This window comes from Nomia melanderi, chromosome 6 (assembly GCF_051020985.1).
Source record: "Nomia melanderi isolate GNS246 chromosome 6, iyNomMela1, whole genome shotgun sequence".
NCBI lineage: Eukaryota > Metazoa > Arthropoda > Insecta > Hymenoptera > Halictidae > Nomia > Nomia melanderi.
The window spans coordinates 11,460,026-11,475,210 of NC_135004.1; the positions used below are offsets into that span (position 1 = coordinate 11,460,026).

The window sequence follows — 15,185 nt, forward strand, 5'->3', positions numbered from 1 at the left end:
TTCTCTCTGCCTCTTGTTTCTAAATATCTCTCTATCTCTGTTTTAGCCTCTCTCTCCCTGTCTCTATTCCTCTTTGTAGGCTGTGTCTCCCCGTCACCCATCCCATTGGCCATTTAATTACCCTGAAAGCCGAGCAGCATGGCGGTCTGTCGTCGACTAAGTCGACAGAGACCGCTGTTCCACGGCCGAACGTTAATAATGTACTCGAATGCATTCGTCGTCTTCAACGGGCGATGTTGCCCGTCTTTCGCCCGGTAATTTTGTTTCTCCGGCTTCTTTGATGGAAACTTCGATGAAAGGTCATACCGAAATCTCCCTACCGCCAGTGGACACGAGGGAAGATAATGCGTGTATCACGTGATTGTACGGAGAATATAATAATGGTTATGGTATACGTGCCTGTTATTACGTTTGAATTAATTGAGGAAGGCAAATTTTTTTTATAAAAAATATTCCTCGTTGGTTTATAAATTTCCCGCCAGCATGCTGTCTCTCGAGTATTACCTCTCGGGTTAATGCTAAAATAAACGCATCAAAAGATAAATGAAATAAGATACAAGAGAACCACTGAAATTTCCCTGAGACCTCACCCCTTAACCCCTGTTTTGCTTTCCATCGGAATGAGCACAACGGATGTATTTTTCAGTAACTGAAAATATTATGGCGCAAGTGAAACGAAGCTTTCGAGCTTCTCCGTGAAATAATCGATAAAAGAGAACAGACAGACATAATCAAGTATACAGGGTATCCCATTTTAACGTATATTTGTTTTACACAGTCGTATCCAATACTGTTCATTGGAAAATTTTACTGTATAATTTTCCTGAAGGTAACTGGGAATATTTATTATGTGAATAAAACTTGTAAATCCATTCTCCATTGTTAACTGTTAATAACAGATAAGAATGCTAGAAATTTCATTTGCATCGGAAGTAGAAAGATCACGATCTCTTGACTATTCATTTTCATCTAAGAAATTACAGTCTCGATGATATTCAAAGCTAGAACGTAACAATAGCTTAGGGCGGTCCTGCAATTTAATTAACAAGTAAATTAATGATTATTTATTATATACCTACGGATGTGCATACCTATGCATTCGCAGTCGGTCTGTATTTCAATAACACGCAGTACTTATTGCTAATTGAAAGTGATACACACAAGATCGCGGTAAATAACAACGTCGCATTGTTTCCGGAATCAACAAAGTTAAACAGCTGTTGACAGAAATTACGAGGACGATCAATGGTTCGCAATTAATTTGGATTACCTCTCGGTTTTGCGTTTGAGTTGCAATTAAGCGTGCGAAGTCAAACGTAGCTTTTAACAGGGCCACATACATACATTTTGTTTTCCATCCGGATTCTGACTTTGTATCGCGTGACCGGCGATGCTGCGGTTCGATAAATCGATATGAAACATATTACAGCAGAAAAAAAAAGAATATTAAAAAAAGACAATTGCTTGTGTTTCGAGCATTGAGTTCATACAGCATGAAATTTCACGAAACATATAAACTTGAAACATCCAAATCCTTCGTTTAATCGTCGGTATTAAGTACAAATGTTTTGAAATGTTTTCAAATTTGTTTTATGTCAAACTGTTGAACAATCTTAAATGTAAATAGTTAAATTGAAGTATTGGAAATAAAAATATTTGAACTCAACTATTTGAAACTTAAATATTTCAGTTACAGCGTTTGAAATGAAAATATTCCAATTAACGCAATTGAAATGAAAATATTTCAATTAAAGCATTTGAAACTTGAATATTACAGTTACACTATTTGTAACTTAAATATTTCAATTGAAGTATTTGAAACTTATATATTTCAATCAAAGTATTCGAAATTATTTTAAATGAATTGACAGCGAAGAAATGATAGCTGAAAATATATCTTTCTTCTAATAAATAAACGGTATTCGCGTCGCGTAACCGGGAAGCATAGAAAAATCGGTAGTTTTTCTATTTTCATCGCGCGACAAAAATAAAAGCCCGACCCTACCAAATTTGGCCAGTAATTTTGCGGTGAACGCTCAAAAAAATGAGTTACTCGTCACTACGATTCAATCTGCGAGAATTTTCCCTTCCGTCCCAATTAGAATCCGCATAGCAGAAAAAAAACGTAGATCGAATGGCCATACAATTGGTCCGTTGTTTGTAAAATAAACTTTATTAACCGCAACGCACGCGGGACGTTTAATTGAATCGCTGTTTTCAATGACAACGGAATTTAGAGCGTTGTTCGTCGGCGTGGACAAAGAAAGCTTCCCCGGCGATACATAAGGGCTATTAAAAACGATGACGCGGAACAAAACGGGGGAACGTTAATGAACGGTCGACTACAAGGGAACGTCTTGCTTCCGGTGATGCTAAAAGGAACTTTGACACGGGACCTTTCCTTGAGTTCAGAAGAAAAGCTTACAGGGAAGCCAAGGATCTTAACACTAGAGAGAATAAAATGGATAAGCAACCGCTTTTCTGGGAGCACTAAGATAAACTGCACACTAAATATCTGTAAACCTAGTGTTAAATACTTGTTACAATCGCACCTGTTATTAAATAAGATTATTTTATCTATTTACAGTAGAACCTCATTTATTCGAACACTCCGGAGAACAAGTCTGTTCAACGATCGTTTTTGTGTCTTTCAGAACCATCTATCCCGAAAGCCTGTTTCAAAATATTTATCCAGTTATAATAATTAAGTAACGTTTATTTAAGAAAATACTTCATCGAACACTAAAAAGCGGGAATAAAAAGAATTGTAGTTTTGGTTAAATCTAGGAAAGTCATTCATAGAGCAAGCGATTAGTATTATTTCACATATTCAGGTAAACCGAGAAGTGTGGCGCAGTTGAAAAAAGATCCATAAAGTTGAAGACAATGACCCTCGTCCAACAATACTAATACGAACATGCAAATTTTAGTAACGAAATTTACGCTTATAATCTCATCCCGCGGGAAGAAAGAATTCTCCAGTTTCTCATTTACAAGTCAAATTTACGAAAAAATAGCCAGATTATCCTTGCATCTCGTTCCTCTTGGTCCTTACTCTCAACACGCTGCTGCGTCTTCTAATTATTCAGTTTACCCGCGCAGAATCACGAGCAAGAAACATAAAAGTTTATCCCGCGCGGCAAAAGGAACATTTAAAAGCTTCGGATTTCCACGCTAAGAAGTCAACTTTGGTCGTTTCGTTTGCAATCTGTCGAGCGTGTGAACGTTCCGTTAGCGAGTCTTTTATCGCTCGAAGAATCCGGGTCAAGCTGTTTCAGCTATGTCGTACGCCAACGCATCTAGTTATTATTTCTAGATTAATCTTACGGTCAACACTAGATCCACAGAACCAGTCAATTTGACTGATATTAATTTTTATAAATGTTATTTGGTAAATGTTTGGGTCGATTTTGATTAATGCAGGTATGCAAATGTGTATCCTAATTGTCCGCTTTTGAACCTCTAATTTATAAAATCTAAACGAACGGATATCAGTTTCTCTAGAAATGATAGAATAAACTGTACAGTAAATGTTCGTTAATCTAGTGTTAGCTAGTTACATTTAATCCATAAATTAATTATAGTCTAATTATAAAATTATATTAAATCTAATATAACCCTTTGCACTGGGGAGATAACTCTTAGTCACCACTTGATTTGACGTAGTTAAAATATAAAATCTGACAGTTAATGTACTTATAGTGAAGTCAAATAGAATTTGATAGACATAAATATTATTAAATTTGTTTGAATGGAAATTACATATTATTCCGTGTGTTAGAGCACACGCTGACATAGAATGAAACTGGGATTTTCTCGTATTTTCAATAAATTATTACTAACGAAGTAGTTAGATCGATCACAGTTCAGAAAGGAAACATAGCACAAGACGTTAATAATATATTTAAAAAAGAGAAGAATTCTAAACATATTTTATGCCTATGTTTCCTCTAAAATATAGTAAGTGATAGCAGAAGAATAATATTTGATTTCAATTCAGAAGAGTTGAATAATCTTTATGCTCTTTAAATTCTATTTGAAATGTTCAACACGTGTTTGACACGTTATTACAAGGTAAAGGGTTGAAAAGGAGTGCTCAGCTGTTTCTGGCTTCGGTTCGACCGGAAAAATGGAAGCTCCACGAGCGTTCCCCTGGAAGGATCCCCAGGAATCGGAAGAATCGAGTTTCCATCTGAAAAATGATTGCCCCACTTTTCACCGTGGCGACCGGTTATTTAATAAATTCGTTACGTCGAACAAATTTCCCTGTCCGGGAGTAACTCGATTGCGCGAAGCAAAGCGATGAAGATGCTCGATTAAATTCTCGTTCGTTAAACCTTTATTCGACGAAGTCAATTAGCGGAGCGCGGAGTACCAGCGCAGCACTTTTGTACCCTGATACTTTCATCTCGTTCGTTGTAATAAAAAGTTTCTTGTTCCCTGCGTGGGAATTCCGATGCTTCGTAAATGTAATTTGGCAAGTCCGGGGGTAAATTGATTCTGAGAATTACTTTGGAAGTTGGGGTTGAGAGTTCGTCAAAGCTGGATCCTCTAAATGATAAATTAGGTTTTATCCTTAAACCCTCGCAGGCGTTACAGATGCAGTGGCTTTATGAACAAAAGTGAAGAAAGGTAAGGTGAAACGTTCAGTCTAAATAAAAAAGATAATAATCCTTTCGAATATCTTCTATATAATTTGTTTGCAGTGAATTTATATGCATTCGATTTGGCAACGAATACATTTTCGTTTATAAACGATAGTATTTTTCTTTAATTCCGCAACATATTAATTGACTATTTCGAAATGTTTCATTATATGAGCAATTCGGAGGCTGAACTTCCTATCTCCATATTTTAATTATTTCACATTTACTGCTATGTGTTTGGTTGAGGTTCTAATAATATCAGTTTATCGTTTCTCTCAGTTTGTATTTCATGCAGTTGATCACTTCGGCAAATAAATGGTAAAATCGTATTTGGGAAAGATATAAGGATTTTAAGGATTGAAACGTGAAACCTATGCGATTGTTAGAAAGTAAAATTAAAAATGGTAAAATCCGAAAACCCACAATGTGATCAAGTACCAGAAATTCAAAAGAAAACAAAAATAACAAAATCTAAAAACCTACAAGGTAATCGAAGTATCAGAAATTGAAAAAAGAAGCAAAAACGGTAAAATCTAGGAAACCACAAAGTGATCAAGGTATCAAGTAAATAAAAACAAAAATAACAAAATCTGAAAACCTACAAGGTAATCGAAGTATCAGAAATCGATCAGGCGACAATGGTAAAATCTACAAATCTATAATCCAATCGAAGTATCAATCACCCATAGAACAACAATAAAATCTACAGATCCGCGGGATAATGAAACTATCAGGAATTGATAAAGTAAGAACACATTCTCGCTCGCACCTAAACAGCCCTTCGCAGCTAGAGGGATGGAACAAAAGCTCCGGTTGCCACCGTGGGGAATACGAATCGGATGCTGAAGTGTTTCTTCGGCCACCCTTCTCATACACGAGCCGTTTCGTCGCCTAGAGTGGTGCGAAAAGGCACTACACGACACGTCGAACCACAAAACGCGGCCGCTGGCCGATTTCAACCGCAGCCACGTACTAGCACAATAGTATGGTCCGAGGTTTCCGAGTGTTACCCACACATGCGGACCAATGCACATGCACAGGGGTTGGTCTCGCCTTCGAGGCGACCAGACGTTTTCGTTTGTCGTACAAATTCGCCCTCGCGGATCGGCTTAAGCCGGGAAAACCTCGAACACATCAGCCACCTCGTATCTCCTATCTCGTGTGTTGGATAAATAATAATCTACAGGGACGTTGCGAGAAATGGGAAATTCGGAAGTACACCTCTTCCCATGGAAAGTTAACCGCTCGTCTTACGAATTCATTTCCAAAAACTAGAACTACCGAGCAATTGGATTGAAAAGTTATTTTTCTATAAGAATGGTGAAAGTGCATTCATTGAGACTTCGATTGACTTGTGCCTTAACCCTTTGTTTGTCATTAACACGTTGCCATGAGAGTTTCGAGCGTTTTGTATCGTAATATTCTTTCATAACAAAGACAAACGGTTACAGAAATAATTATTAATGATTTGGTATCACAATACTCATATTACGTTGTTATCCAGCTACTTATGTCATTAAATATTTTTATTTCACGTCAGCTTTCTTATTGTTGTTGTTATCGAGTAATTTAGAAGCTCCGGTCACCGGAGTGTTAATAATTTATTGGAAAGAGTGAAAAATTCCAGGCATATCCTATGCCTATGTTTCCTTTTAAGTACAATAATTGATTACAGAAGAATATTTACTTTGAATTCGAATGGACTGAGTAACACTCGTGTTTGTTGAATTATGTTGACCTTGATAACTCTGGAAAAAAGGTTAACAAATTTGGTAGAATCATCTTAAAGCTCTCCTTGAACCATGTTATTTTATCTAGCAAAATTTCCGGTCCAGCCGCTAGTAGCAGTATAATCTAAGCTGATCACGCTTCGCGATCCACCCTGTATAAGCCTAATAAAATTTTACAATATTGTTATTTTATTTCCTTACTACGTAGGCTTGCGTAACCCGACCATTCTGCTGTACATTTTGCAATTTTACTATTGCACTACTTCCTTACTGCATATGTAACAAGATTACGAAACTGCATTACTCCCACGATTGCGCAGCGGTATATAAGTCACGATATATCCTGGACATTAATTATTGTCAAGAACAAATGTATCGGTTGTAAGCCTTCTGAAAGTAGAACTTTCCAACCAGAGCCCTAATCCTCCTCGGCGTTCCCAAGAAACTTTAAACTGCGGCCTATATGAGCATGAAGCCTATTTATGACTAAGTTGTGTTCTCATACACGTGACATGCACATATTTCTTCGTTGATTCGAAGCAGTCTATTGAGACATTCAAAACGTACTCATAATCATCAAATATTTTCGCTTGTTGCTAAAAATTTCAGAATCTGCAGCCGCTGCATGTATAAACTGTTCAAAGATTTTAGCTTGTTCTGATGAGCTAATAATACAACTGACGGTGAAAATATTCTATTAAATATCAATCTTCCTATTTTTTACTGTATCAATGAATTAAAGATTAATATTTTTCGTTTAAGCTGTACTTTGTTTTTATAAGGTTTCGCTTAATTACAACATAGTCGGCACGGTTCAGTTCACGTTGAGTTATAAGCAAAATTTGTATTAGTAATACAAAAATAATAAACAAAGTCTTGCATCTATTAAATAAATTCATAAACAAATCTCATCTCCTTAAATTAAACTTCATCAAACTATCCATGTTATAACGTTTATAACGTTATCCTTATTTATAACATTTATTCCTAACACAAACTAAAAGACACAGCAACAAATGTTTGTAAGCACCTGAATACGTAAAAACTTAATACCGTATGTAAATGATCAAAAAACGTGTTCGCCAGTGCTAATTTTCGCTGCGATGAAAAGAAAAATACAACAAACTGATCGCTACTTTATATTCTGTACTCGCATCGTACAAGAAAGGTTTATAAATGATTTTCTAACGATAATCGAGATACACTGTGCTGGCTTAAACGGTGGCATAAAGGAAATTAAACGTCTATGAAACTTAAAGGACAAAGATCTCCTTAAATCTCATTAGCGCTCGAGGATGCTTTCGACAAGGAAATAAAGTAAATTCACTCTCCACGTTTACAAGCGGCAGCGAACTTTCTCAAAGCTATTATAAGTGGCTGGCACCGTAAAGGTCTTCGCTGCATCAGTAAATCAATGATTCAAGATGGCACAACCCCCGTTGCCAACCGAAACTTTAAACCCTTGCCCTGTAATGACAAGTGAAACTCATATTGAAGATTTCTAAATTAATTTAACAGAAATCACTGTTCCTCGCTGCACATGGATCGAAGAGAAAGACTATTTTGCCATCTTCAATATTTTCTCTTCTCATTAACATATTAATTTATAATAAAATGTTATAATATTATTATTATTATGAAATTATTATAATAAAAAATATTGTAGAATATTATATTAACTTATAGTAAACGAAATATTCTGTGCATTTCTTGCGAAGTAAAATTGCATTAAGTATGCAATTGACCTTAGTTGCAAAGAAAGTTATATGCTACAGGACTAACATCTTGTCTGTCTATTGTCAAAATTCCCAATGACGTCTTATGACGTCTTGAAATGTATCGGTCTATACAAAACTATTAATAAACAAAATTAGTATACACATCTGCGTAAAATAGGTAAAAACGAAGTTCTTCGTGCAAGGCTTCGCCAAGTTTCCGAATCAGTATCCAGCGCAAGAGATTAAGAAAACTCGCAAAAAACTTGAATGATTTTACATATCACGCCAACGACCAATTATATTTCACCGAACATCCGTCCTCCATCGACTCTGTTTACCGAATTTTTCCATCGATCATGTCGGCCATTTTGTATACAACCGATCAAACATCGAACATAATCCCGCCATTTTGATTACCCATGTTGCTCCATTTTGATTAAGTTCCTCGCGAAGTTATTCGTTCTCGGTTCCACCGCGAGCAACGTTTCCCCCGCCAGTGACCCGTTATAAATTATTAACATGCCAGAAAGTGAATCAGAAACTAGACAAGACTTCGCAAAGTTCCCGAGGCAAAATGCTGCAACTTTCGAACAAAGATGCACTACCAAGCGGTACGCGGAGCGCCACAGCGCGAGCGGCTAACCGACCAAACGCGGTAGAAATTTCGATTCATTATATGTACTACAATGCTCGGGGAACCTGACCAACCACCTGGCGATTATTCCTACAGGTCTGAATTCTTCTAGTTTCATAAAAATTGGAATTAAATAAATATATACTTACGCTTAAAAACTTAAGCGTGTCGGATATAATATTTCACTTATCCTTAACCCTAGCTTTTTGCACTCGACAATATTCTTCGTTATAAATATTTATTATTCTCTGTTGAAATATTGATGATATTATTAGCAAGTAATATAAGGGAAACTCTTACATAAATTACGGGTTGGATCTAGTTTATTTCTAAGGTTCATGTGTTGATAATACAACATTGAATATTGAATTTCAGTGTTCATAATTTCGGTGTATCGAATCAAATGTCGAATAAGAGTCGCCTCTCGAGTGCAAAGGGCTGGAACTACCGATTGGTTCAAAATAACCTATTCGTGAATTATTCTTTTACGATCACTGAAAATAATGCTTCTTTGCGAAATTACTGAAGACATTGACTTAGTAACACGTAAATTGAATCAAGTCAATTGAAATCTCAATAGCCGTAGCCTTAGAGTCCCTATAGAAAAATTTGGAATTTCGATTTGACTGATCGGTAGTTCTAGTGTTAATTATGTCACAGAAAAATATAATACTGATCGTTTACCGTTTATGAATCTTATTATTAATAAATAAAGAGAAATAAAAATTGATACTAACGGTTTTGCAGATTCGACGGAGATGCATTTTGATTGTGTCTTCGGAGACATCATTTCTTCAATGTCTTCATTTCGAATAATACGGGAATATTTGTACCGAACTATTTGTTTAACAGAACCACGAAACAACATTGTTCACTTTTGGAAAAGATTAATGGCGATACTTGTTGGATGCAATGGAAAATCGTGGATATTATTTCCTCTTGAATCGGCGAGCCTCTTGCGCGTCTTTACATCTTTCGCACTATGAACGACGTGACGCTGGCGCCACCGCGAGAATCGCAACCATCGATATCGATACATTTTTCGAACGATTGACTCGCGGCGGCAAAAGGTGTACCGTTTAAAATCCCGTTACAATAATTGTCTCCTTCGTCTCGTGCAGTTGAAATGGAATCGAAATTCGAGGGTTGAAAATGTTCTTTTTTTTATTTTATCAAACGTTTAAGTGTTTTATTTTGATAGTATGTATTTATGTGCTTAAATATTTTAAATATAGTATGCTTGACAAAAACAGAATAAGTGCACTTATTGAAAAAAATTGAAATAAATTATAACCAAACAATGAACGTTTCTATTAAATATTGAAGACAATTTATATTATTCCAAGATTCGTTAATGTTATTTACGGAATTTGAAATGTGTGTAATTCATAAACAAACAAATTATAAATACTTCGAATTAAAAATGTTTTATGGAAAGAGAAATAACAAATTTTTAATTTAATTCGTTTTTATAGAACAGTGATGTTCTATCATGGGATTTCAATCTTTTCAATACGTTTTATTTGTTAACGTGGCCATTGCGCTTTGTTTCTTAATATTTAATTCATTATTATTCCAAAATATGTCAAAATTACTAACATTTTTCTTGTTTCTCGTAAATTTTACTTAATAATACGTATCAAAATCAAATTTTTGCACAATATTTGATGTTCAATAATACGTTATTCAATTATGTGTAATCTGATCAATTGTTTTCTAATATTTCACCGGGAGTCTAATAATGCTATCTGTCTAAAACTTCTACCAGACGAAATGTTATGGGCAGAACGCGAAAAAAGCTTCCTGGACAACCTCATATAATTCTCGAAACGAAACGCTGCGTCCAGATGGCGTAAACAAAGAGCTTGTACTAACAACATTTCATAACCGCGGGATAATTATGAAACATTGTTTACTCGGCTAAAACGAAGTACTGATTTCAATACCGCGTTCGAGGCACGTGAACTTGTATCAAATATTAATTAAGCTTTGAAAACGATACGTTCAACTTTTCAATAACGCCATGATCGAACACGAAATTTCAGCTGGGCACTGAAATATTCGTGAAATGCGCTTTGAATTGTATACCACCGGCCGGAGGAAATGCACTCGCAATCAGAAATATCGTATTTGGAAAAATTGAAGTTTATTTATTTATGAATTTCAACGGTCTGTTAGTAGAGCCTGGTATGAAAAAGTTGTTTCCTGCGTTTTAAACTATGCCGCGGGATTGTTTCTGGGAATAGATGAGATGCTTTAAATACGGGGCGTATTGGAATACATGTATAATTAAAGAACCATAAATATGCACATAATTAAATTTACCGCATTAAATACAATACATACTACCTATGTTCCTTTTTCACTATTGTTCTCGATTCCATTGTTCGTCACAGAACGTTCTGCCTATCCAATAGAAAATACCAATTTTCGAATTTCATATGAAACAAAGAAATCGAAAAAAATCAGTCGACAACACCGGTGAAGCCAATATGGAAATAATATAAAAGCAAAAACTCTCAAAATAACAATGCGTTTTCAAGCTTGACATCACTTTCATCAGAAAATCATAACAAACATAATGGTAAACATTTCATTCGCCAAAAATCAGAACCAAAAAGGAATGATTTCTAAGTTAAAGGTCGCAAATTCATCACGAGCCTTTAACACTAGAACTCAGTCAAATTATCTTCCTCAAATTTCTCTGTGGAAACTAAATAGTACAACTATTGAGACTTCAATCGCTTTGCAATGTCGTTTGCGTATTGTTAAATCAATGTCTCTAGTAGTTTCTTAGAGACCCGTCAGCTTTCGAATAATTCGAAACAAAGAAATCATGAATAGATCATTGTGACCCATCCGGTAGTTCTAGTGTTAACGTTCCCGAACGCCTCTGTCTTTCTTCTTCCTTCACTCGCGTTGTACTGCATCCGCTAAAATCTTCGTTTCTTGGGATCGATTCCATCCTACCTCTTCATAATCGCCAGCTTCCGGTCCCGTTGAGTGTTGCAATCATCCAATGTTCACTGCACCGTCAATCGCGCGTTCACTCCTAACAGCACGCCAGGCGCGCGACGAGCCGGTCGAAAGAAGAATATCCGGAATGCTGGCGGGGCCTAAATGCGATTACTAAATTACAAAGTTTAATTAAGGAACAATTTACTAGCGAATCCAAATAGACCCGGGCCTCGCATTCTCCGCGGCGGGTTTCGCTACGAAATGCGGCAATAACTTTGGCATCGTATCGAGCGGGGCTGGGCGCCGGGGTCAAATAAATTTATTTCAAAGATTCCTGCGGCACATGACGAGCCAACGGCCGATCATGCTGCCGCTGCCACCGATACACACCGGCGACGGGCTGCCGTCGTGTGTAGGCATATAGCCTAAAGCATGCCAGCTATTGGCATCTGAGTGGGAGACAAAGAGCTTTGGTTCTAGCTGGGGTATTGGACTATTGGATTCTGATCCTCCTCTCTCTTCCACGATCCCTCCCTCCTACTATTTCTCTCTCGCATCCCCATCTCGTCTACCAGATCCTACTGTCCCGCTATTACTGCCTGCCTCTCCCCTTTCACCCTGTCTTCGCACATCTCCATTTTTTCCGTCCGTTACCCTCGGCGACATCACCGACGCGAAACTTATTAGCACTTCGACTATCGTGTCATCCCAGCTCGCCAGGCGGAATTTCTTGTATGAATGTAACTTTGTCCCATGGTTTATCTATCGGTGCTTACATTTGAGGCTGTTGTGTTGGGACAACACACGAGAGGAATATTCCCGAAAAAGAAGGATCTTCGGATCCAGAGGAAACCGAAGTTTCTTAGGTGTGTTTTATTGTTACATTATGGCGATTCCGAGTTGGAAATACGAGGTAGATAATTCCGCTTTTCCTCTTGGTTGATGGAATCTAGGAAATCTCGAGAAAGGGAGAATTTAGGAGTAGGGCTAGAAATTGATTTTTTTGGTAGCGTATTAAACGAACCGAATTTTGACGAATCTGTATGTACAAGATAAGAACAGCAACGAAAGATCTTGACTCTTCAGTTTCCATTTCGTTAAACAACTGTTTCACGAGTACTTCACTATGTAGACATATTCAACAATCCTTGGTCAGATACAAATGATATTTTTTGGAAGAACAAAGCTATTTTATTTCAATATTTCACACATTGATTCTACAAACTTCAATATTTGATATTAACACTAACCGTACCGGAAACTGGTCAAATGACCGAATTGAAAATTCTCCGTTTTCTTTGGTTCATTTAACTATCAATTCCTATATTACCTAATTAATCAGTTTTTCAATTTTTATCTCTCTTTTTATTTCTCTTTCCACTAAAACAAATTGATCATCTATCTTGTTTACCTTTACTATCTAGCCAGTTATCTGATTGATTACAGTAAGAAAACCGCCGATACGATTAGTGTTAATTTATAATTTCGTATCTATTAAATTAAGTGCCCACTGAGAGTGACCATTGGAGTACAAAAGGTTAATGATTTTGTGTCAATGTGTTCATTCAGTCGTACACCACGTGTCAGTCGGTTAGAGTTTCAAACGCAAAGAAAGTGATGTAACGATGTACAACGTGTATACACACAGGTGCCTCTATGAAAACATCCCTTATTCAGTCACATTTACAGGACCAACTGTAAAACGAGCCGCCGTTCGATGTTGCAATAAATACTCCTACCGTCTGACTGGAGATTGATCGAAGTTGCTTGTATTCTTCGGGAGAGACGGCTCGATTGTATACGGGGCTCGGCTGTTTGATGTATTTGCGCGGGAAATGCGGATCATTCTTCTCCCTCCGACACCGACCGAGTCCGTTGTATTGTATTTCTGATCGTGGTTCGATGTCCTGCGCCCATTGCTTCCAGCCGGAACTGACTTCGAGGCTCAATCGATGTTGTCGATGCGTTAATTTCGTTTTTCTTTCAGAGATCCTGTATAAATGGAACATTAATCTTAAAGGATTGGAATGGATTCTTGCGTTCTTTTGCGATTGAATCGTTGGTTCCACGTCGGATCCGCTTTTATAAAATGTTTCGTAGCTTCGTCGACTCATTCGACGTGTTAATTTTATTTTTCCTTTGAACGCTTTATTTGTATCAATGGAACATTAATCTTAGGGGATTCGATCGGAATGGATTCTCGCGTTCCTTTGCGATTCAATCGTTGATTCCACGTCGAATCCGCTTTTATAAAATGTTGCGTTTCTTTGTGTTGCAGCCTTTGGCTCCTCGTAGAATTTTTTCTTATTGATTGTTTTGCAGTATCAATTATTGACGCGTTAATGTAGTTTCCATTATATTTTGAAGACAGTGAATCGATGAAGCATTCATTTCAGAACATATATTAAAATAGATCCTTGCAATCATTCACGATGTAATCGTTGGTTTCTCGTAGAATTTGTTTTTATCAAATATTTTATAAATTTATTCGGTGTTATTGACGTATTAATTGTAAGTGAAACGTACTTCTATTCAGTATTCGTTTAAATTCATTATTATAAATTTTCATTTCAAATTGGAATACTTCGTTACGGTATTTTCATACTTCGCCGGGAATGATTATTTCCTCGAGAAATTCATTTTCACGGGATATTTTATTCGTGAAATATCTGCGTCTCTGTTCATTATTCCATCAGCGTAGAACAGGGCGGCGTATTCGCGACGTGAAACTTTAAAAGCGAAATGGTAGCGGAAAAAGAAAAACTGTAGGGCGCGATAAAATGTCCCATCCGTTTACCATATCTGACACATGGCTGACTTATACCACTTCCCACTGGGCGCATCTTGTTGCCATTGCATTCAGTCCATCCAACACGACACGCCGTTTCCAAGTGTCCAATACGTTGCCGTGTATACTTGTCGATTTGTTTGTGACAAGATTATTTACATCGACAGGGTGTGCTCGATGTAATCTAACGAATGATCGCACAAATTAGAGTAATACTTCGCCGAACGATCGATCTGAACGGCGAATCGTCAACTGGGGAACGATAGCGTGTTATACCGATACCATATCAGCTGTCCAATAAACTCAACTTGCAAAATTTATCGTATACAGTAGGACCTCGATTAATCGTGTCGCTATTTTCGGTTGATATAGATTATTTAAAATCTTGATTAAATCGAATTTTATGAGTGTATTTTGAAAAATTCCTTTTCGGGCGTCATATGTGTCGATTGTTAGTCGCCCAATTAAATCGGGTAATTGAGACCCTATTAGAAGAATTGGAAAATGCAATGCAACACCAGAGTCTGATGCACCGAAAGAAATGAAGGAATATTTTTGATGCAGAAAATTTGCAGTAGTCGCTATTAGTAAAATTATACTGTAGTTATTAATGTGACTTAGACTAATTATCATGAAATAGACAATTTCAGATATTTCTAACAACTAATTCTGTTAATTTTTATTAACCAAATTACAAAGGAATTATTAACA

General features: G+C 36.7%; 2 protein-coding genes across 9 annotated transcripts in view; one reads left to right on the forward strand and one right to left on the reverse strand.

Annotated features, from left to right (window-relative positions):
• Window positions 1–9,700, reverse strand: part of Sytbeta (Synaptotagmin beta) — a 229,780-nt gene extending 220,080 nt beyond the window's left edge. The window contains exon 1 of the mRNA XM_031978894.2: window positions 9,466–9,700. The gene's annotated coding sequence lies outside the window, so the exon portion shown is untranslated. The remainder of the gene's footprint in view (window positions 1–9,465) is intronic.
• The window catches only part of LOC116427947 (uncharacterized), a 143,187-nt gene that overhangs the window by 61,731 nt on the left and 66,271 nt on the right, over window positions 1–15,185 (forward strand). The gene's annotated exons all lie outside the window — the stretch shown is intronic.